This window comes from Pipra filicauda, unplaced genomic scaffold, assembly GCF_003945595.2.
Source record: "Pipra filicauda isolate LSUMZ 115617 unplaced genomic scaffold, ASM394559v2 scaffold461_size746293_pilon, whole genome shotgun sequence".
Taxonomy (NCBI): Eukaryota; Metazoa; Chordata; class Aves; order Passeriformes; family Pipridae; genus Pipra; species Pipra filicauda.
The window spans coordinates 430,121-453,583 of record NW_024104600.1 but is presented as its reverse complement, the minus strand read 5'-3'; the positions used below and the strand labels follow the sequence as shown (position 1 = coordinate 453,583).

At 39.9% G+C, this 23,463-nt stretch overlaps 1 protein-coding gene and 1 long non-coding RNA gene across 2 annotated transcripts in view; both read left to right on the top strand.

Moving 5' to 3' along the window:
- The window catches only part of BEND5 (BEN domain containing 5), a 570,403-nt gene that overhangs the window by 264,623 nt on the left and 282,317 nt on the right, over nt 1-23,463 (top strand). The window lies entirely within an intron of this gene.
- Nucleotides 7,809-9,929, top strand: LOC120324221. Its single transcript, XR_005565350.1, has 2 exons — nt 7,809-7,902; nt 9,792-9,929. It is a non-coding gene; the product is annotated as an uncharacterized LOC120324221 (long non-coding RNA).

Sequence of the window (23,463 nt, the reverse complement as noted above, 5' to 3'; positions counted from 1 at the left end):
TCTGGATAATCCCAAAGTATTGCTTATGACTCATCAGTGTTTTAATGCAAAGGTGATTATTGCCGAGATCTTCTTAGTGTTCTTGGCTCGTAATTTCATTAAAACTTACTCGTTATGGACATATCCATCCTTCTGACTGGACCCAAAAGATGTTTCTGTTGGCAGCTTAAACCGAGCTCTGATCTACTGTTGCACTCGTGCTGTGTGTGTGGGGTCAAGTTTTCAAACCGTATCTGTATGATTAATGATACACAGGAAACAAAATCCATATCACTCTGAACGTTGATTTAACCCACTGGGTCACCTGCTCCCCCCTTCACCCATGGACTCCAGAGCAAGTTGATAGTCATTACCTTTCTGAGCTAAGAAATAGTAAATAATTTTGGTACCATTTTAATGCATTCTTCACATTTTTAAAGGTGGAATGCCCTGTATGGCTCTTCTGCCATGACAATGGGTGTGCCAGGAGTCACTTGGTGTGGGGTTGCCCTTCACTCTGGTGACAAGTGTCTTGTTCAGCTCCTTGCTCTTGCTGAACTCGGGTTTTGGTGGAAGTCCCAAGGTGGGTGGGCACTGCTAACTCCCAGAAATGTTACTCCTTGCCCTGCTGCTGTTCAGCCTCTGTGCATGTCCTGGCATGAGTGCAGAGGACTTAAAACCTGATGTAGTTTTCATCAGTGCCGTTCACACAGAGCACCTGGAAGGTTTCTCCACTTCAATCCCGAGGTTGTGAATGAAATGATTTTCTGAAAGCCTAGTCCTGATTTTGTTAATGTTTGTCCTTTATTTAAAAACAAAAAAAAAAAAAAAAAAAAAAAAATAAAAAATTAGCGCCTTGCTTAGCATTCAGTTCCAAAGGGAGCCGGGAGTTGAAAGGAAGGCGAGCAGTGTGATTCAGACGGCACACAGCGAGCGCGGCGTGGGGAGGCTTTCACAGCGCCTGCCTGCAGTAGGGAGAGGAGCCTCGCTGCAGAGAGAACAGATGCATTTCAGAGTCGCCCGCCAAAGGGAGTATATTATGCTCCCTTTTTAAACTTTCCCAAACACACACCATCTGTTTCACACTAGATACTTACAGGGTTTGATCAAATTAGAAGTCATGCTGAAAGGGAAAACTAAGGTTAGCATGGACAGCTTTCTTAAAGCTACAGAAGTGGCGGTTGTGTTGTATTAACCTCAGTAAACCGGATTAAACAGTGCACCTTGGTGACGCTGCCATTTGCATGGGTGCACTTGTAGTCTCAGAGGAATATTTGCAGAAGTAAAATTGAGAAAAGTGCCCTATAAAATGACAGCTGGAGAAAACAGGAATGGTGGACATTATGAGTGGCTGAAAAAATTGAGGTAAAAGTATCGAAACAGATGTTGGCTGTTTCAGAATAGCTACCATTAGATATGCCTGACTGCAGAAACAACCTCTGCAAACACTGCAGTTCAAAAATCTTCTGGCATGGGAGGGTAGGACCCAGTCTCTAAATCTGTGCTAGGGAAGTCACCTAGTAATTGTATGACAGTGATACAAATGAAACCGAGACGAGTGGAGGAACTGCTGTGTATTGCAATTGGATAATAGCTTCAGAAGATCAGAAAAGGAGGTAAAGAGTAGGGATGGAGGCTTAAGGGTCTCGTAGGTTTTGTGCCTGTTTTAGTTCAGAGGTGGTGATTTGCAAAGGTGTTCAGTTCTTGCTTCAGCGTTACAAAATGTGACTTGCACAGCTAAGGCAGTGAGACTGGGAAGATCCACCCCTGCTGAACACAAAGCTTAGGCTGCTTGGGGTGTGTCTCTTTTTAATAGCTGCACTTGAGATTTGGTTTAAGATCTCAGTGCTATGTGGCTTGAGCCAAATCCAAAGGAATTTTCCTGCCTGTCCTTAACCCACACTCTGTGCCCCTTGGCAGGGGCTGGGTGCCAGTGCACAAACTGTGTGGGCAGACAAAGTTTTACCTCTGCTGCAGTTTTTATACAGAAACAACTGTGGTGCCACAGGCAGTGAATAAACCTGGTGAGCACTGCAAAGCTGGGAGGAGCCCTGCCCAGCAGTCCTAAAAGCCTGAGCCTCGAGTGTTGGGAGTGAAATGATGTGGTATTGGCCATCTCCTTGTCCTGAGGCAAAACACTGTGAAACCTGAGAGCTGACTGTAGAGAAAGCATTATCAAAAAACTTTTTTTCTTTTTTTTTTGCTGTGTCAGAATTGTTGTGGTTAAATCTGAGACATAATCACAAAGAACATATGTCACAAATTATCTAGTTTTGTTAAGTGTTGTTTGGCTTGTTTGAGACAATTCTAAAATAGAACTATAGACATATAAAACGTTTCTAAAATAATGCCAGAATGCCATGGAAAAGGCTGTCTTGAAGACATTTCTAAGTCATCTTGCAGCATGAAGTAGAGGAATCTTTTTTTGAACATCTAAGATCCAGTTATTTGAAAAATGTTCATCAAAATAAATTTTTTTCTTGTATGATAGTCCTGTAGTCAACTGCCAGATGTGGATCATTATTGAAGCCAAACCTCCAAACTCTCTAAAGTTCATTCATAACTTCTCATTGCAACCATTAATTTCATGCCTATTTTAGAAAAAGGAATCCTAGTTTGAAATGTGCTTTTAAATCATAAATGTTTGTATTGGCCCCTTGGGCGTGAGCAGGACACAATTGGTCGGTCAAATCTGGAATAAAGTTTTGATTTGTTACTCTATTAGAACATTACCTGCTTCTTTCTCTTTCCCCCCAAAATAGACAAGCACAAGACATCTTAGTAATTTGGGGTTTTCTTTTAATTATGTATGTAGAACTTGGCATAAAACTGGAAGATACAAAGGATATTGGTCTTCTGTTCACTCCCCTCCTGAAACCAGGAGGCATTTCGCTTTCCCGTGCAACGTCTCGATTAGGTTCCTTTAGAAAATAACATTTTTCTAAAAATTAATTTGCTTTTTAAAGATCATTTCACAAGCCTACACTGACATTCCACAGGAGCGGGATGTGCTACTGCCAAACCAGATAATCCACACCACGGAGTCTTGACAATATCTGCTCACAGGACTTTGAAAGCAGAGCTGCGGGGGCTACTCGTGGCCTGTGGGCTAAGGGAATTTAGACTAGCAATGTTGCCAGGATACTCTTTGCTGATTAGGAATTAATTTCAGATCCTCACTCCCATGATAAATTTTGTGCACTTTCACATAGGTATGATCTGGAATATATAAATACTACAGTGACACGTTGGAGAAAAGGATTGGCGAAAGAACTGCACACATCTGTCAGATTTTCATCTTTACCTTGAATTATTTTTGAATTAACCTTTCTTTTAATCTACAAGCTTCTTGCTTGAGGCAAAACAGTCTTTACTTCACAAAACCATCTGCCTGGTTTCAAGACTTTCATGTCAATGGACAGACCTAGAATAAGGCACCATGTAGCGATAGGCAATTTGACAGGAGCTTTGACAAATTGGAGATAAATTACATGAACATAAAGAACATACCATTGAGTGCTGAGCGATATACTAATTATATTTTTGTGCTTTATAAGTGAGAGACAGCTAAAATGGAAGGCAAAGTCACCAGTCACTCTAGCTGGGAGGTGCACTGAGAGCGTTGCATACTTCATCAGACATTCTGGAAGTTTGAGTTTGAAGCTTTCAGAAAAAAACAGGCCTTTAATAAGCTAAAACTTTTTGTGTGGAATTTTCGTATACCTCAAACAAAAGAAATGAATGGAGAGTAAAGCAGGTTCTCTGTCAGGCAGTAGCACCTGCATAACAAGTGAAGTCCTCCCATTGTTATTACCGTTTCTTTTAATATTATTAAAACTAAAATCAGCTAGCTTGTGCAGCAGTAAACTCCAACCTTAAATCTAGTGCAAAATGTGTCAATTGTTCTTAATGTTTTTCATAGAATCATAGAATATCCTGAGTTGGAAAGAACCCACAAGGATCACTGAAGTCCAGCTCCTGGCCCTGCACAGGTCAGCCCCGCGAATCACACGATGTGCCTGAGAGCATTGTCCAAACTCTGAATGTCTGTGTGCTCTAGAATCCACTTCTGAAGGGGGGGGAAGAAAATGCACTGTTTGCCGTGTTTATGGGTTGTTAGCAGAGTTAAATAGCAGACACACCCCCCCTGCTCTTTCTCCAGAGCAATGTGCCCTTAGTGGGATCACACGCAGGGGGTCAGTGTGAGCTGCCACGGGGGCACTTGGGAATTCAGGAGGATGTCAGAAGTAGCTGGTACCAGACAGGAAGTGTCTGAACTGAGAAATTAAGGTTGCAAAACAAGTGTAAACAGAGCATGTTTCTATATTTTATAGTGTTCCCATTATCCATCCCTTCTAGGCGGGCAAGGCTTTTGTTCTCTTTGTCTTGCACGTGGCACAGCGAGGCCTCGGTCTGTGGTAGGAGCTTCTCAGTACACATAAATAACAGTGTTTCTGTTCCTCACTGAGCAAATTTAACTAAGAATGCTTTCTTCAGAAATGCAATATGGAGTGAACAGACCATGAAAACTGTCACTGGGCTTTCTTCTGTAATCTATCAGGTTTTATGTGCTGTTCCTATAGTACTGGGTTTAGCTATAACATCTCACAGGGGCACTTTTCAGAGATACACCCTGTTTTTATTTGCAATTAGAGCTGTTATCACTCTCCTTAAATAATGCATTTCATAATTTAAAGCAGACAGGGAAAGCTACACAAACATGAACTTAAATGTATCTCTACAACACTCCTGCAAGGAAGTTTAAAATGATGATATTGTTGTTACTTTCATTGCTAAATCAATGTACCAAATACAGTAATCAAATTTTAGATGGGGGTTACCAAAGGAGTTTTCAGTGAAAATTGCTTACAGTATTTGGCATTCAAAGTTTGTTTATAATCTGCTAAGCATTTGGCAAACATTAAAAATACACCTATTTTTATGATGTCTTCTAAATAGAATATTTTTTCCAGGTCTTTACATTCCACAATTATTATGCTATTAATTTAGAAGAGATGGTGGTGGAGTAAAATGAAAAGGGAATGAAGACTCACTCCTAAGTATTCCTGCAGTCAACATGGTATACAGATCCTTATCCAAAAGTTGCTGGGGATAAGGAGTGTTCTTTCACTGTTTTCACATAGATTTGGATTTTATCCACTGAGAAAAGTTAGAAACCCTTTGTTTAGAAATGGTGTAAGGTGCTACAAAGAATGAAAGGAGAAAAGAATTAGGTGGAATCTTACTTGTCTCCTGGACACAATGAAGACCTTTAAAAAACCACTACATTTCTAAAAACTTTTGAGAAAGTGCAAATCTGGATTTAAATAATTTGAAGTGCCTCTTACCTGTCTTGATGACAACTCCAGGTATAACCTTCCCTTAGAAGGGAGAGAATACAAACAGCAGAATTATTAAAATATGAATAAAATATCAGAGCCTAGACTCATCTGTTCACAAGTATCTCATCTTTGTTTAAAAAATTGATATTCTATTTAAATACATATTTTATAATCTATTGAATCAGGGTCAAATTCTGTAGTGCTTACCCAAACCTCATTTCCAGACACAGTGTTTAGCAATGCTAAACAGGTTTTTTTTAAATTCATTTTTTTACTTCAAAAAATATTTGGTGTCTGGCACGAAACTTCCTTCCTAAGGTTGTATGAAATATATTGAACTGATGGGTGTTGCCTTAAGGCAACATTTCAAATGCTATTTTGAAAAACATTCATAACAGCAGACACATATTTCAGTTCACATAATTTATTGGTTTCCTTCCTCAGTAATTGCCCCTCGGATCTTGCAGCTCCAGTGTAAAATCCTGGTGCTCTAATAGAGGTCACTCTCAGTGCTTTCCATAGACTTCAGCTGAGTTAGTTTAAGCCACATTTACTTATTTTGCAAACAAATTATACACTGCTCCGTGCATGTTTATCTGCACTTACATAAATGGATCAATTAATAGAATAAGACCTCCCAGAATTCCTGGTTCTCAAGAAAATGTATCCTGACTTGCTGAAACATTCCTGTATTCTCAGCAACCAAAGCAGTTTAATCAGACAAATGAGCATGACTGCCTTCAAGAGCAGAAAAAAAAGGAGTTGAAACAGAATTTGGACAAAATTCATACAGAAGTCAGTGAACTTTTATTTTAGCAACTGCTAAGTAACAAGGATGTGGGAAAAGGAGCTTATAATTCAATCCCATATGTGACAGAAAAATTTGTGTTTCATTATCGTGCTCAAATATTGCATTGCTAACAAACCTAGACTGCAGTGTATGGGAGTGGCAAACACCTGTCTGGTAGTTAAGCTTTTTTAAGTTACTTCCCTTTCACTCTTTTAGTGTGCTCATCGTGCTCTTATTTTCTCTGGCAGCAGCATTCCCACGTAGCTGTGCCTTTTGCTGCTGTGGGTTGTGCTGGAGAACGAGTCTCTTTCCCTTGCCCTTCAGCCTGTCACGGTGCTGGGAACGGCTGGGGCCCCTCATTAGGCAAACCCGGCATCTGCTGGCCCCAGATGCTGATCACTGGGAGGATTTTTTTCTTGAGGTAACATATGGACTTTAAGATCCCTGTGTGCTTTACTGGTTCCTTTCTGTATCTCTCTACTTTTTCACAAAAAGCTGATAGAGTATTAATGTTATTTTCCCAGCAACTTCTTGTCCTGTTAGTCTCGTTTTGTGTGTACCGGTCCACGCTTTCTTTACATTGATATTTATGGATATATGGAGAGTTCTTTAGTGGCTGGAAATGTTCTAGCAGAAAGTAGAAGTTCTCTGGAGTAAACCACACCTGGTAAAGCACATTATTCCTCTCTTACAGCATCTTGGGGTATTGAATATGGCATAATAGGGCACTCTCTTCTCTTTGTCACAACACTGCATCAGTTTGTGCTGACTGGGAATGGAACCTGCTGGTGCAGACACCAGCAGCGACTGAGAATAGCTAGGTGGGCTTACAGGCAATGCATGCCAAAAGGAATTGATGTAAAGGTTGCCCTACTGATCTGAGTATGAAACAAAACTCCAGCTAATATGCTGCTGCATTAGCGGAGTCACAGTAGAAGGATATGGGACTTGTGTGAAAAGGTATTGTTGATTTACACTGAAATATGTTAGAGGGAAATCTTTCCAGAATAACTTGTTTGTTGGAAAGTTTTGTGGAGTTCAGACTAATTCCTTTGGAACTGCCATCAGTGCCACTACAGTGCTGTATTTCAACAACTCTCACTTTTGTTACAGCTGTGAACCTTTCATAGTTTTTTTGTCCTTAGGATGTCAGACATGAAAGGGAGGCAGTGTCATGCTGTTCATGAATTCTAGGTGCCTTGATCCTTGATCACTTTGTTAAATCATTAGAAGGAGGTCCCTCTGGGAATTATCAAAAGTCTCTGAAGAGTCACTTATGAAAATGAATGTACCTCTCACATAACATATATCACTTCCAATCCTGTCTCAAGTCAGGCTTCTCTCTGAAATGTTTCCGAACGTTAATCAGTAATCAGGGCACAGATTGGCACATGCTGCTGGGCTTTGAAGCTATTCCTATCCTATGATTTGTCACATCCTTAGTAGTACTTTGCATGATTTTCATACATATCCTATTAGACTTTCTTGCTTAAGGACTTTAGATTTCAGCAAAATACTTGACAGCACCCAACTGTTGGACATTGCTGAGAGTTTCACATTAGCTGAGTACAAGGTGTCTCTTGACAGCTCCAGTTGACTGGAGGATTGAGAAGTTGTGCTGCTCGTCTCTGCTGTGACATCACTGCTGGGGAGCTCTTCCCAATGTCACTGCAGATCTGTGCTTCCTACACCGGGTGCTCTTCTGTACCCCAGCTTTTCTTTCCATTTGCTTGACAGGAGGCACCCCAATATTCTTTGCTGTGTGGAGTTCAGGACAGCTGCTGCCACGGGGTGGGCAACTAGTTTTCTTATGATGTAGTGAGTTTTCTTCTCTAAATGAAAGGGTGTGAATCCTAAGAATGGTTTATTGTTAGACCCGGTTGATGTTTCTGTGTAAGCACTGATGGCAATAACTAAAACATACCTGTGTTATCAACTCTGTTTTCTGCAACAAATCCAAAACATAGCTCCATACTAGCTGCTATGAACAAAACTACTCTATCACAGCCAAAAGCAACATAGTATATTTTAAACTCCTTAAAGAAGCGTTTAAATACCTCAAAATTAGAAAAATCACTTTCTCTGGTCTAGTTATAGTCATTCATCCTGGGCAAATTCTCTGCAGGTTTTTTTTGTTTGTTCTGGTTTTGTTTTGGTTTTTAAATGGCTTTAAACTGACAAAGGATAGGTTTAGTTGAGATATTAGGAAGACATACTTCATGGTGAGGGCTCTGGACAACCTGGTCTAGTGGAAGGTGACCCTTCCCATGGCATGGGGGTTGGAACTAGGTGATCTTTAAGGTCCTTTCCAACCCAAGCCATTCTGTGATGTACAAAATAAGTTGCCATTCAAATATAAATAAGGAAAGGAAAAAAAAATCCTTGTCCTAATTTCAGCAGTACATTTTTGAAATTTCAATTTTAATAGCATTTTCACATTTGTTTTAGACTTTTATACCCATCTTTAATCACATACAAGTGAAGGAACAGTTGAGACTACCAGCTGTAGATTAGTGTTTGTGATGATTCTAACATAACTGAGAAATCAAATTAGTTTTTAGCAAAGTCTAAATTTTAGCAGTTTATCACTGTATTTACAGCAACTATTTACTCTCACTTACTGTGTGTATATATGCATGGGCTTTCAAAATATTTCTAGCAACAGTAAGTGAACTTTTTGTTATTAATATAACTGCTTGAAATGAATTACAACTATCTTTACAAAATGGTGAGGAAAACATTAAATGTTGAGAGATAGTGTTTATAAGGTCAGGTGGAGAAGTAAAAATGGGAAAATTATTTTAAATTAATCACTGTATCTGTTTTAACATCTATCATGTGTCTCTTGTTTATACCCACCGTCAAAACACCTGGAGAATTTCTCAACATTTTAAGTCCATTTCTCTTGAGGTCTGCATTTACTGACCTCTGAACTGATCTGCTCCAGCATATCCTGTGTTATTCTGCTCCTTCTGGCCCTTTGCTAGGAAAACCCTCTGATAGGTTCCTCCCTATTCATCCCCTGCAGGGATGTGCACAAATATTATAGAAAGAGAAAATAGAGAACCACTTGCAGTGGGGTTAGTCGAGCTCTTACTGAGGAGCACAGTTGCTTTATTTTTGTGCTGGGCTGGCCAGAAGCTGGAAAGGGAACGTGTGGCACCATTTCCTATCACAGTCGGATAAGGAGATTGCCTTCCACAGCTGGATAAGAGGCCTTTACTGAAGAAATTATTCTGTAAGGAAAAAACTAATGGGAAACAGACCTGCAGTGGACATAAGAAATATCTAAAGATGCTCTTGGGAGGAACTTTCAGCTATGCAATGCTAGCAGATACAATTATAGAGGATTGTGAAACCACATCTGCCAACTGAAATAACTGGCAGTGAACAAAAGATGATGAGTGAAAGAAAATAACCATTGGCATGGCTGTGAAATGCCTTATCTAGTCATTTCCAGCATCTGTAACAGAGCACATTCCTGGTTTATTTGTGGAAGCACAAACAAGGTTCAAATCTGATGGTACAGCGGTGAATAAATTTGTAAAGTTCAATATTATAACTTTACAATACTGTAAGGTATCTGAAAATCAGGTGTGTTTGTGTAGTGTCTAGAGCTGCAAAGAAAGATGGTTTGTGTACTCTGGAACAGGTTTCCATTTCTGTTTCCTTCCCTGCAGGATATATTGAAGAATGATGACTGGTGCATCATTTGATGTCACTGGCTAAGCCTGGCCTGACCCTGTCAAACCGCCAGGGTCACTTTGTTTGCTTGAAGAACCAGTTTCCTCACAAATAAAAAAAAACCAACCCACAAACCTTGCAGTAAGCCCTTACCTATGAGCACACTAGTTTTCTTTCTGTCATAAACGACATACTGTAGTCTGAGAGGAACAAGAGCACTGGTAATACAGGTCTTCCAGAAATATTTATGGAGAGATGGGGAAGCCAACTTAATTTGCTTGCAAATGCAGTGACCTCCACGGGCAGTTGTATTGGAGCAGCCCATGTATGACAAAAAAGAACTGAGGAAGGTCAAATTAGTTCACCAGCCAGTGTGTCCAAGAATGTGTCCACTTCTGTGAACATTCTACCTGCAAATGGGCCTGTCTTCTGTGAACTACTTGCCACCAGCATGCTGGCTAAGGCAGGATTTAAACATGATTTGTGACATCAGAAGCAAATATGTGCTAGGGAAAACAGGTTCTCTGCCAGGCTAGAGCTTAATCTCATGAGCGTGTCTGTCTTTCACAGAGGAGTGAAACACATGAGCAAGCTTTCCTAAATTACACACTAATCTACTTTCCAGTGACTCTAAAATTTATTACTGAAAGTACAAATAGCTGTCAGCTTGGAACTAATTAAAATGTTAGGATTAACCTAAGGTGTACTGTTGCCCAAGCTTTCAGCAAATGAGAAAGGTGTAGAAGAAAGAAAGTGGGCATTTAACTGGTACTGTCCTAGAACAGAGCTTTCAATATAAGTAAAATATCTGATGACTTCAGTGAAGGAATGGATTTCTTATGCGATAGTTAGAAGTTTGCAGAAGTTAGGTGTGTCATGTAAAGTCATGTACCACCTTACCTGAAGTAATGATGTTCTTAGCAGAGGGACCGGGAAATCTGGTTCTTCTAATTTATAAAAGCAAATAGAATTTATCATATGCCACTTCTTACCAGCTGCAGGAGCTGAGGATTGCTTCATGCCTACCCCATAGACATGAAATTATTTCATCTAAGGGACTATATATATAAAAATAGAACTACATATCAGTCTATAAAAACGGAAAAATTATTAGCACCGTTAGCTCCATGTAAATAGTCAGGGTTGTGGGTGCTGTACAGTCCTGATTTGGACACTGTTGCACACAGGCACAACACCGGACCTTGTATTTGTACATGGATCATGGGTGGATCAGAGGCACTTTCATGTGGCTGCCAGCACGGAGCTTCTGAGGCAGGGAATGTGGGGATGTGGGATACCCCCCTCTGACACAAGGGTGTGCAGAGGCTGGAACTGCAAAGCCATTCTGCTTCCAGCTGCAAACCCCGTTCTGATGTTCCTCGGTGGGGCCATTAGGAACAATATCCTGCCTTCAAACTGTTTCTCAGCCAGTTGGTCTGTTTGGCTTTTTCCTTCTCTCCTTCAGTTCCTTAGGTCTAGCTCTTGTCTTCTACTTTCAAGAGGCTTCCTCCTCCCCTGTGCTTTGTCATTGGGAAGACAGAAATCGGGAGCATGGGAGGAAAAGCTTCTGGCTTATTTTCCAGATCAGCAGCTGAACCTAAGAGGAAAACACGCTGGCTGCTGCAAATCAGAACATGAATCTTGGGGGAGTTTGGTTGAGTTTTTAACAGACTTGTACAGAGAGGAGCAAATTGTGATATTATGAGAGTTTGTAATGTGGCCAGAATTCATACAGCAGTCAAAGGAGCATCTGAGTCCAAACATTCAATGTGGGAAGTTTTGGTCTAAGTCATGAACATCATAATTTTAACAACTGAGAACCAAACCATTCTCAGTGAGTAAAGATTCAAGATACCTGAAAAGAAGCAGCTGTCAATCCTACCTTCAATTCCGCGGTTTTTGCAACTGGGGAGAAACTAGCATTGTACCTTTTAAATTAGTTATTTCTTTAATTTGATGATTAAGTCCATGGACTGTTCAGTGCTTTTACCTCTGCAGTATGTAGCTATCACAATTTGCTTATATTAAACCAATATTTTTATATTTTAATTTTGAAAAGATTAGATGTTTATTCTCTCTTTCTGCCTTGAAGTCATCATGCTTCACTGGTAGCATAATTTCTACAGAGAGTAACAAATAAAACATAATGGCTTCAAATGAAGACAAAAGCAGAGAAACAAATGAAATTCCTAAAATCTAAGGGCTTCCAAAGAACACATGCAAGAAATACAGAAAAATCTAGGGTTTATATAGAGAAACATTCTAACTAAAATCCTTTCCCATTAACTGTGAGTCTTAAATTTTGTGTACTAACTGATATGCCTGGGTGCTTGTGGCAGAAAGGTAATTGGCTAATAACTTATGAGCATCTGCAATGCATTTGAGAAAACTGGCAGTCAGTCCTCGTTGGTCTGAGGGGCACTGTAAACAAAGTGAGACTTGTACATTTTTTTCTAGAGAGATGGGCAGTTGAACTTCACTTTCAACTATTGCATTATTCCCACAATGGAACTATCATTCAGCCAGCCAGACATATTAACCAAGCAAGCCATAAATTCCACAAGATCTTGCAATTGTATTTTTCAGCTTTTTACTTCTTGTAGCCTTCCTAAAAGTTATTGCTCTTTCACTGGCATCTTCCCACGTATATAAAGGTTCTGTCAGCTCTGACCTTCAACGTGGACTTTTCCCAGGTGCTTTCTATCGCTTTCTGAAGTTCCTGAGCATATGCACCATGGAGCCATCATCAATCAAACTCGTGTCTCTGTGCACTGTTCCCATCTACTGCCCGGTGTCATCCCGACACTGAAAGTTTCAAAAAATATACATTTGACTTCCACTGACCTGAGTTTTAAATTCATATTTAGAAAAAGTCCTGGTATAAATTAGCCATTGTGATAGTTGGCATTTCTGTGATGGAAGGGTTTTGTCACCCCTGGCCACTCTCACTTCTCTGATTTCTAGAAGTGAGGAGCTTGTTGACCAAATAGACCTTCCAGCCTTGTAGGGAACAGCCTGTGCTTAGAGCTTCATCGTGTTACCAAAGCATAGACCTGCCACGTGGCTTCTGTGGACTCTGTGACGTGGCTGGGGGAGGAAGGTTGTTGTAGGCCTTCAATATATGTGAAACAATTGATTTCCTTAACTGTGTTACATATCTATGATTTCTAAGCAGTTTCCTGCAGGGGCAAAATAAGCAGGTAAATGTACTGTACCCTTATTCCAGCCCTGGTGTGCAAGGGTCATGAGTCAGTCCATCAAAAACAATCACAGTGTTGGCTGAGAAGTCACGAGACTGAAATACTAGTAATTCTGTGAAGAAAAAGACTTGATGCTAGGGGTAAAGTGGGAATATGGAGAACCCCCAAAGGGAGATAGAGCTTCCAGAAAGACAGGCCCATCCACAGGGTGCCAACTCCACTGTGCCTTCCCACCAGCTCTCAAGCACTCAAATTCTTCCTCGGGTCTCTTTTCAAAATCCAGTTGGTTCCCTTTCTTACTTCCAAGCTTTCTGCAAAGCCAGGGGAACTGGTAACTTAAATTCAGCTAAAGTTAAGGCCTTAGGCCTGGCCTCAGTGCCCCAAGAGTAGGTGTCCTTTCATTGTAACCTTGCATATGAGGAGCTGTGCTGCATTTGGGTTCTGAACACCTGTTTCCACCCCCAAAACAACTGTGGTGGTGTTGTCCTTCCTTCTGCACTGCTCTTATGCAGCAATGTTGTGTTTAGAGCATTTCTCAAGTGTGGGAGACCTGGCTTCAGCTCCCATTTTTGTCTGAAAAAATGCAGGATTTCATTCCTGAATGAGCTTTCCGACCTAGAGGTTATTTTGGAAGGGAAAGGAGAATAACCACCTATCAGAGCTTCTCACAATGTATGTATGCCTGACTGCAGCCTTGTTGCTCTGTGTTGTCACAGAGCAGTAGAATAGCTTAGTTCCCACTGATTCTTTTCTGATTTAATGACGTTTTAGTGCAAAAAAAGTAAATTGGTCTTTGGGAGCGTGTAGCGTGATACAGACCCCCATCGTGGGTGAGTGTTGTCTGAAGCCTAGGGCTGAGAAACTTTCCTCCTCTTTCCTTTCCTCCCTCTTCTTGCAACCAAATCAAGAGAGAGAGCTGCAAGTCTCTTCCCCCTGTTCTGTTCCCCTGTAGTGTGAGTGCCTGCAGTACTTTGAGGCTCATGCAGCTGAAGGGAAGGCTGGGGCAGCTGCTTTCTGCTACCCTGGAGCAGAGTGTGAGTTTGAGACACAGGCAGAAGCAATAATGCATTAGCAATTGCTTAATAACTTCTTAGAGCCCAGCTTCTCTTGAGCCACTGGGGAGAGCTACAGCCAATTAGTTGTAAGAGGGCGGCGGAACAAAGTTAAACTTGAAATTATTGCTGGAAAGGTGAGCTGATAAACTTTAGACTAAACTAGTGTATTAGCACTACAATGGAACTATCAGCTTCGTTATAAAGCATTAGTATGACAAATTAGTGCTTTGATCGTGCTAGATATCACCATATTCATTTGTTTAATTAAACAATCTAGGCTTCTCTTGGTGTGGGTCATTTTAAGAAATGTTAAAAATAAAATTAAACACATAATTAAGCTGACAAGAGATAAAGACCCTTGTGCAGCAAGTTGAAGGCAGTTAATTTATAAGGAGCCTGGTCCCTGAAGGCTGTGTAGTTTATTAAAGTTACTGAGGCAGAGATGTGATAAAATATTTTATGTAGTGCTTTAAAGGCTAAATTGCTCTGACACTTTTAAAGTCCATGGGATACAGTCAATTAGAATGTCTTGTTATCATGTTTTTTCCTCATAAGTAATCTAAACAAAATCCATAGTTATACTAATAATTTCTTAAAGTTTCCAGATTAACCTTTTTTTTCCAATACATGTGATGGGCCTCATCAATCACTATGGTCATAATAAAACTCATCTGAAACATTGTGTCTATCCTAAAATGACAACATAGAGATCAAGACTAAATAGGAGAGGGATTTAAGTTGGAAACTTGGTCAAAATTTAAAAGCCACTTGGTCCTGCAGATTTCCAGGTACAATCCTCTTTGGATGTTCTTGGAGCTACCAAAGCAAAGGCCTGTAAAGGTGCTGGATAAGGGGAAAATATCTGTCTTGCCTTCAGTGTCTGGGGCTGGAAGAATACTGGTCAGGTGTTTTCCAATACTTTCATCTGGATTTGGAAAAAGCACACTAAAATGCCTATGAGCAAATTAGCATTGGAAAATTAGATAAATGCTCCCATTTACAGTTTGCCTTCTTTTAGGGTAGAAATACATTTGAAATGTAGTTGCAGTTGTGGAACAGTTGCTCTCTGTGTTTGGGAGCAGGCAAATGTATCAGCTTTATCTCTGATATTTCTGAGGATTGAAGGGGTTATTTCTCCTGTGTTTTCTAATGGGATATTTCCAATTTCTGTTGTTCCTGCCTTTTAGCAGCTTTAAGTCAAGTCTATCCTTGATCTTTATCAAGGTCACAAGGGCAGCTACGAAACTTCTATTGGACTTCAAAGTGGGTTTTATATAACCCTCAGCTTCTAAAACAAACAGGAAGAGGGAAAAACCAAAGGATAACAGGCCATATTCAGGACAAAGCTAAGGAAAGGCAAAATAGGATGAAGAGAAGGGGGCTTAGCCCAAAACTTCTAAATTCTCCATGCTTGAAGTGGACAAAGATTTTGAAAGGATGTGTCACTTTGTAAAAGAGACTGAGTGAAGTCAATCCCTACTTTTGACACTCCTGGTCATCTCACCTGCTCAAAATGTTTCTTTTTCATCTGACAAAGTTTCTGTGAGTCCTGTATTTGTCATGATAAAGGGAGCTGGAATGGGGTCCACGCTTAAAATTTACCGAAGCATAGGACGTGCTAATATGTGCATAAATGGCTAAAAAAATAACACAAGTGTATTTTTAATAGTTTTCATAGAAAACATCTGATCAAACAGAAATTTTCCTCTGGATTTTGCACTGTCAGTGTTTTAGAAGCACGACTTCCACTGAAGTTGGACATTTCTGGGGGTTTAACCACCTGTGTGTAGCACTGAGGTTTGCAGCTGTCAAAGCCACGTGGAAGAACTGCAGCCAAACGCTCTCTTATAAAATCCCCTTCTACAGAGGGAGAGAGTGACAGGGGTGACTGCTCAGAGCTGGGGGATTGTTTGCTCTGGGAGCAATGAACCACAGCAATCTATGGCTTTGCATCCTTGTTTCTCTGAAATTTTCGTGCTTCCTATTTTAACATTAGCACCGGATCAGCTGTGCCTTAAATTCACTGCTGCAGAGAGACTCAAGATTTGCTTTTTCCTCGTGTTTTAGGGAAGCCTATCCAACACTGGGAAGAGAATGGGATACACAAATTCCGTGCTAATCTTTAAAGGGAAGGAAGATGACACGTGAATGCATTGACAATATTAATGGAGATCTCCTGCCAGGCCTTGTAGCCTGTCTCATTCCAGATTTTGGAGATCTGCATTGCAGATCTGAGGGCCAGCCTCAGATCATAGAAAAATAACTAGCAATAAGTGATTCCCAAATGACTTTTTGCTGTGTCTGCACATTATTCAGCTTTCTAAACTTCTATTACTTTTGACTGTAGGTCAGTTTTGATTTATCATTTCAACTATAGTTTCTATGTGAACGTAAGAAGAATAAGAAATCTTCTTCTTTGTTATTTCATCATGATCAAGAAAAAACTCCTTTTAACTGAAACTTTCTGACAAGTTGATTATATTCAAGTATTCTGTGAGGTTGTATCCACTAACCTACAAACACAGTATTTGTGAAAAAAGATTAATATACCATAGTTTAAAAATTTTTATGCAGGGAAAACAAATTGTTATAAGTAAAATTCCTTTTGTTTAGCACAGAACGTTTGAAAGCACTGGAAGTTCATGCTTGAATGCTTCTGCGTTTTTTTCATAAAAATTACTATTGCAGATGAAACTAAATATTCAGTGTCTGAAAGTAAAGGGAGGAATTTGGTTCACTGTGGGATAATGAAAACCGAAAAACAATTATGTTGCTGCAATCAAGTTCTCAGCTACAAATAACTAATTTCAGTTCTATTTCACTGCTCCAAAATATACTGCTTATTGTTCTTAAAATATTTATATGTCTTTGAATTATTTACTGAGCGAAGGACACTCGCGCTCCTTTAACGCAGAAGGAGATGAAAGATTATTTCGTGTCAACATAACAGAAGACAATAATAAATCTATAATGTAAATAATATGCCTCAGAAAAAGAGCTGTGTATTATTAGTATGTGTGTGACTAGATTGCAACTGAGCTTTGCTTATGGAAATGCTTTTTCTAGTGGTGTGGAAACACTTGGTTGGAGTGAAGAACGTGATCAGAAAAACCTCTTCTGCAGTTGGTTTCTTTTAGAAAGATTGAGGTAGTCACCTTGGACGAGTTTCAGGTTTGATTGCTGACAAGATTTGAGGGTATGGAAACCAGCAAACAATGAATTAATTTCAATTTTTTCCCCGTTTCTGTAGAGGTGGATTTGCAATATTAATGTGAGAAGTGTGAATTCTGACCTTTTCTGATGTTGTGTTTGGGAATGAGATATTAGGTAGGAAGAAATTCTTTGCTGTGAGAGGGGAGAGACACTGGCACAAGTTGCCCAGAGAAGTTGTGGGTGCCCTATCCCTGGCAGTGTTCCAGAACACGTTGCATGGGACTTCGAGCAACCTGGTCTCATGGGTGTTATCCCTGCCCATGGCAGGGGGCTGGAACTAAATGGTCTTTAAGTTGTTTTACAACCCAGGCCATTCTATGAATAGTGTCTTAGCTTTCCCATCCCTGTGTGGCCATTGATCTTTGTTCTTTCCTTCGAAATTTCTTCACTAAATTCCTTCATAAATTTGCACTGATAATGTCTGCTTTATTTCAAATACCTTGGAAAAATAAAACCAACAGCAAAAAGCATCCCTATGAGAAAAAAAATAAATGGATGCAGGATTTTTTTTTTTTATACTTGTGCTGAAAACATTTTTGCCTTTTCCACATTTTTCCTTCCCTTGTTTTCATATAATGTGCATAGTCTTGTCCTTGCTCCAGCTTTCTCCTGGCCTGTGGTGCTCATATTCTGAATAAGAGCTCAGCATGTAGGGAGCCCCAGACTCATGTACTTGTGAAAATGTTTACTATTGGGATGTTGCAAGTGAAGATTTTCTTGTTGTCTTTACCTTTAGACTGTCACATGTCCGAATGTTATTAAATACAATTAAGAATCCAACCTGTGTTGCATATGCCTTAGAAATTCCCAGAGAATTTTAGAGGCCACTTAGAATTGGCTTTTTGAGAATGTTGAGATTTAAATCTCTGCAGCTTCAACTAAAGGCAAACACCTACAACTTGGCCCTGATTTTGCAAAAAAAAGTTTGAGAAGGCACGTTTCTTTTCAGTGGTGATGTGGATGGCCATGCAGTCTTCCATAGGTACCTATTTGGGAAGCTGGAGATATGCAGAATTGGTTTTTTATGATGGAATGATGGAGAAGCTGTAACAGAGTGGACCTCAGTATGCTGGGAGTATGGTTTGGCCTTGGGAATTTGTCTTTCAGTACTTTCTTCCGTGAAAATCTGATCCAGTTAATCTAATATTTTGCATCTTTGGGCTCATGTATAAAAATAGCTATATTTTTAATGCAAAGCACAAATATAATTCTGTCCATCTTCAAAAAAATTCACATTCTCCAACCTAGCAGTTGACACCGTGGAACAGAGCAGGAGTCCTGCCAGCCAGCAGTCTCTGAGAGCTGACAGTCCACAATAATTCAGGGGTGCCCAAGAAATACCTTTCCTACCCGGCAGTTTTTCTAACCCCAGCAACGATGTCTAACTTAAAATTTTGAAATACAGGGCAAAACAAGAAGAAAGGATAAATGGTCAGAGAGGGAGGGGATAATGGACACAAATGTTCTCCTTGTGTTTCCTCCAGCAATGCCCGTGAATGGAGCCTCAGAGTATATCCTGCTGCCATTGAAACCAATTAGATTTTTTGCATTAACTTCAGGAAGAGCAAATGCAGGCCCCTGGAGATGAAGATTTCTGTCAATATTGTATAAAACCTGTTTCATTTCAGGTCATAATGTAGACAGGGATATGATTTTGTCTTCTAATCTGGTGTAGGATTTATATAATTGAAGGAGAAAGGCACTTTAATCTGTGGGTTAAAATGATTATATTTTGTGTCTTCTAAAAAAATCACATGGGGATTGTTCTGTTATAAAACTATTGAGATTCTTTCCTGTACTAAAAGAACAATCATATGATCTTTGCAATTACTGATTTGTGCAGTCAAAGAGGCGCTGAAGCGTATTCTGTTGTTCCTATTTTAGGAAGAGCAGATACTTTAATGATGCTGCCAAAAAATTTTGTGCTTTTTTTGGGGATCTGAAATTTGAAGTGCAATAGACCTACACTGCAGTGCTTCATCGTTCCAGTTGCCCTTTTAAATCAGTGAGAGTAAAGATCATCTCCGTGAATTAGAGCCCAAGACACAGATCTGTGAGAAGATCTATGTAGGAATCATAAGGAAGTTCAATAAGTTTGGGGTTTTCTGCTTGTGGTTCTCACCCATAGAGGTAGAAACTTTGGAATATTTGTAAATCCTCACAGAAAAGAGATGCTGCTCTGAAAACAGATGTTTCCAAATTTCAATATAGCTGAAGCTTTTTTGTCAATAATTACGCTACTCAGCTTTAAATTAAAATATGCTCTAGAAATATTTGAATTTGTGATGTTTTTCTGTGTCATTTTTCCACACTCCCCCCGCCCCTCTCCCCACCTCTCATTCTTTTATTATGGGAATCTATACCATGCTTGAATTGTTGATTTATTTTTTTTTTTTTTTTATGGTAAGGCATCGAGCAGCTGATTATTCAGGTGTACAAGTCTTCACATGGCAATGGGAGAATTCATTAGGGAATTGGAAGGTGTATATGGATAGTAATTTTTTCTGAAGGAGCAGTTAGTCGTGTGAACACATAAATAAGTTATTTCCCTACTGAAAACAAATCTGAAGTCTTAATTCTGCCCATTGCTAATTTGGTCGATTTGATTTTAGATATCCTCCAAATGATGTGATTTATTAAATAATGTACATCTTTTAAAATTAACATCTGTGAAACCGAAGAGAAATTGTCATGTGAAGATAGCAGACATGTAAATAGATGTATTCTCTTTTCATTTGGAATGAACAAATTGGGTGTGGTTGAGGTTTTGCCGAAATTTACTTCTGCAAAAGTTCTTCTCAAATCGGTGCGGTCAGAAAATAAAAACCCAACCCCCACCCCACAATATAATTGTGCAAATATTTGTTTTGTAAAAAATCCTGCATTGTTTTCCTTATCAGACAGTCCATGCAGCACAGTTTTGGGAATCCCTTGTAACTGCAGGCAGAAAGGAACACAAATCCCTTGAGTTGTGTTTGCCCACCAATAAATAACACCTGGGCAACTGATCAGCCAGTTAAGACGATTCCTTAAGATAAAAACAAACCTGGAAACATTTGTCAGCCTTTTTGTTCAGTTGCCAGAGTTTCTAAGAGCCTGGGTTGCACAGAGGCCAAACAGGGACTGCCACAGGGATTTCAGCTGGGAACTGGGTCCAGAGAGGCTGAAACCTGGAAGGTCTAGGGAATATCCAAGTCCTGCTGGCCTGGCAGCAACCAGCACTAGGAGCAAGTAGCATAAAACCAGACTGATGTTTGAGCTGGGAGGCAGGCAAGGGTCCACTAGAATGATGCCTGAATTTTGCTGAATGTTTAGAAATAGAACTCTTTCTGCAAAGTGTCTTTATTTCAATATTCAGTTAAAAACATGTGAGATTTTCTGAGCAGCTTTACTTAGATGTATTCAGAAGTCTAAGAAGTGGGGATGTAGTACAGTGAAGCCTCCATAAGGATATTACTTTTATGAAGTGAGCTGTAATAAATCCCTGCTGCAACCTCCATGGACAGAGGGGGCAAATACCTTAACACATGCAGGAGCAATTTCTATCATTCAAAGTTGATGGGACAGACTGAACCCATTTTAAAAACGTGTCTAGAGAATGCTGATGGTACACACAGATTATCTGCCTTGTTTTGCTTGACAAATGGAAAACAGATACTGTGAGTGTCTGCAGAATAAAATAGCAGATAAATTCAATATAGGTAAATGTCAGGTGATGCACAGGAGAAAAAAAAAATCCTAACTGGCTATACCTATGATGATGTCTTCTGATCTTATCCTGTGTGCTCTGGAGTAAGGTATTCCAGTTACTGTAGGTAAGTCCCTGAGTGTGTCAGTTCAGTTCTCAGTAACAGTTAGAAGAGAAATCAAGTGTTAGAAATCACCAGAAAAGAGAAAAAAGATTACAAAATGGAGAATAACATTACAGTACTGTGTGAAAATCCATGATCTGCCTGCAACTAGAGAGTGAGAAGTTTTTGGCAGCCCTACAGACCTCCCTCCTCCCCAGTCTCCAGAAGGCTGTAATGGAACTGAAAAGGGCTGCACGGAAGGTCTAGAAAGATAAAGCAAAGCATGGAAGAGTTTCTGTAGTAGGAGTGATTAAATAAATGAGGATCTTTCAGTCTGGAAAAGAGAGGGCTGATGGAGCCTGTGATAGCAGTCTATAAAATCATATAAAGTGCAGATAAGACTCAGCTGTTCACATTCTCCTCACAGTATCTTGTTGAAGAGCCAGGACAAATCAAATGAAGGGAGTCGGAGCCAGACTCAAAACAAATAAAAAGACGTGGCTTTCATGCAGTGAGTAGTTGATCTTGCCAAAAGAGTGGTGGCTGCTAAAATTCTGGATTAGTCTAAGGGGAGACTGGTCAAGTTCATGGAGCAGAAATTCCCTGAGGTTTAGCTAAACACATGGATATCAGATCTGGTTCAGGAGGTCCCTAAGCTGAAAATAAGTGGAGCCTCAGTGAATATTAGGGGAAATGTGATTTACACTTGTCCTGTTTTTATATTTATCCCTATTTAGCCACTTACGGCCATTGCTGAAGACAGAATACTGTGCTAGAAGTTTCTGGTCTCGGTATGGCTGTTTTTATGTTCTTAACTGCTTTACAGATTTACCTGAGTTTGAGAAATTCTGTGCTCTGTATGCTAAAAAAAAACAACCCAGGTCAGACTTGGAATCTGAAGTTTGAGTGCAAAATGCATTTTCTGACCTTGATGTGAGCTTTTAAAATCTGGATGGGAACAGAAATTCCCCAGTGGTAAATATATCATTATAATTAAATAAACACTGTGCCTGAAGGTGCAAAATACAGGAATATAACTCCAAACAATTCAACACTTATTTCCCTTTGCCAGTTCTGCTATACTTGTTTGCAATGCTTAAGAGCTCTGTACAGAGTGAAGTAAAGGGAACATTTGGGTGGTTCAAGCATTTAGTTCAAAATTGTCATGTAAAGAAGTAATAGAAATGCACTGGAGATTAATAAGCATAAAGTCTGCAATTTATGCCAACGATCTGTCAAGTGTACATCGAAAGGTACATGTAAGCAAACACACATTTCCCCATATCTCATGGGCCAGGTGCCTGTAGGAGAATTTGCTTGAAACTTTCCAGTGGTGCACTGCTCCCTTTCACTTTATTGCTTCCTGCTGTGGCATGTTTATTTTTATTTTTATTTTTCTATTAAAAAGCTTTAGGAAAAATATGTTCAGAAATGCTTGTAAGAGTAAACTTGACATTATTCTTATGATTTGACACAGGCAAAAAGTGGAGTCTGGGAGAGCGGAAATGTTGGTAATAATCTTCGTGGCATGTTTTATGAACTGGTTATGCTTGTTTTGTAATTGCATTTTTATGAAGTTCAGAAATGATTCTTGTAACTATTTGAGAATTGGAAATTACTCACAATGAAGACTATCTAAATGTTGAGCAATATATGTAACTGTGCATGGGAAAGTGAAAATTCCAAATAAATCTGAGGGGACAAAAAAAAAACAAACTGCTTGATATTAAAACAAAGGATGTGGAAGGCAAAGCATTTATCTTTGGTTCTCATCATGTGCAGTGTATTAGTGGTAGCCACTGTTTGAGTGCAGAGCTGGTCATGCAGCCATGAAACCCCTGCTGAGCTCTTCCAGGGGTTTGCCCAGCTGGAGATTCCCAGTGTGGTTCTTAGCAGTGGTTGCAAGTGATCTGTAAGGGGTTGGTCATGACCCTTCTCTCTCCACCCCTCTCTTCTGCCCACTAAGTTCTCTCAAGCACATTTTAAAAATGAGTGCAGGGACAGAGATGTTTTTCCCTGACAACGAGTGCAACACACTCTGCAAGAATGATATGGGCTAAGAAGGGGAGAAAGGCAATGTAGGTGTGATCATGAATGGAACAGTCTGGGAAACAACCTTTCTTAACAGAATAACTTCCTTTCCCATTGGCACTTTGCAGCACATCTGGGGCAGATGCCACCCAGCCTGTCTGCTCCTGCCTGGCCTGTCGGGTGAGACCAGGCTCTCTGTTAAGACAGACCCATGTGGGAGCCATCATAGTAGATCTGGGAGTATTTTGTGGAGGAAAAGGTGGCACATTCTGCTGTTCATGTTGCAGGATTTTGTAGAAACTGCTACGCCAGGAAATAAAACTATAAATATTTCCCACGTCTTTAATCCATAGGCTGCTACTTATTTCTCTATTATCC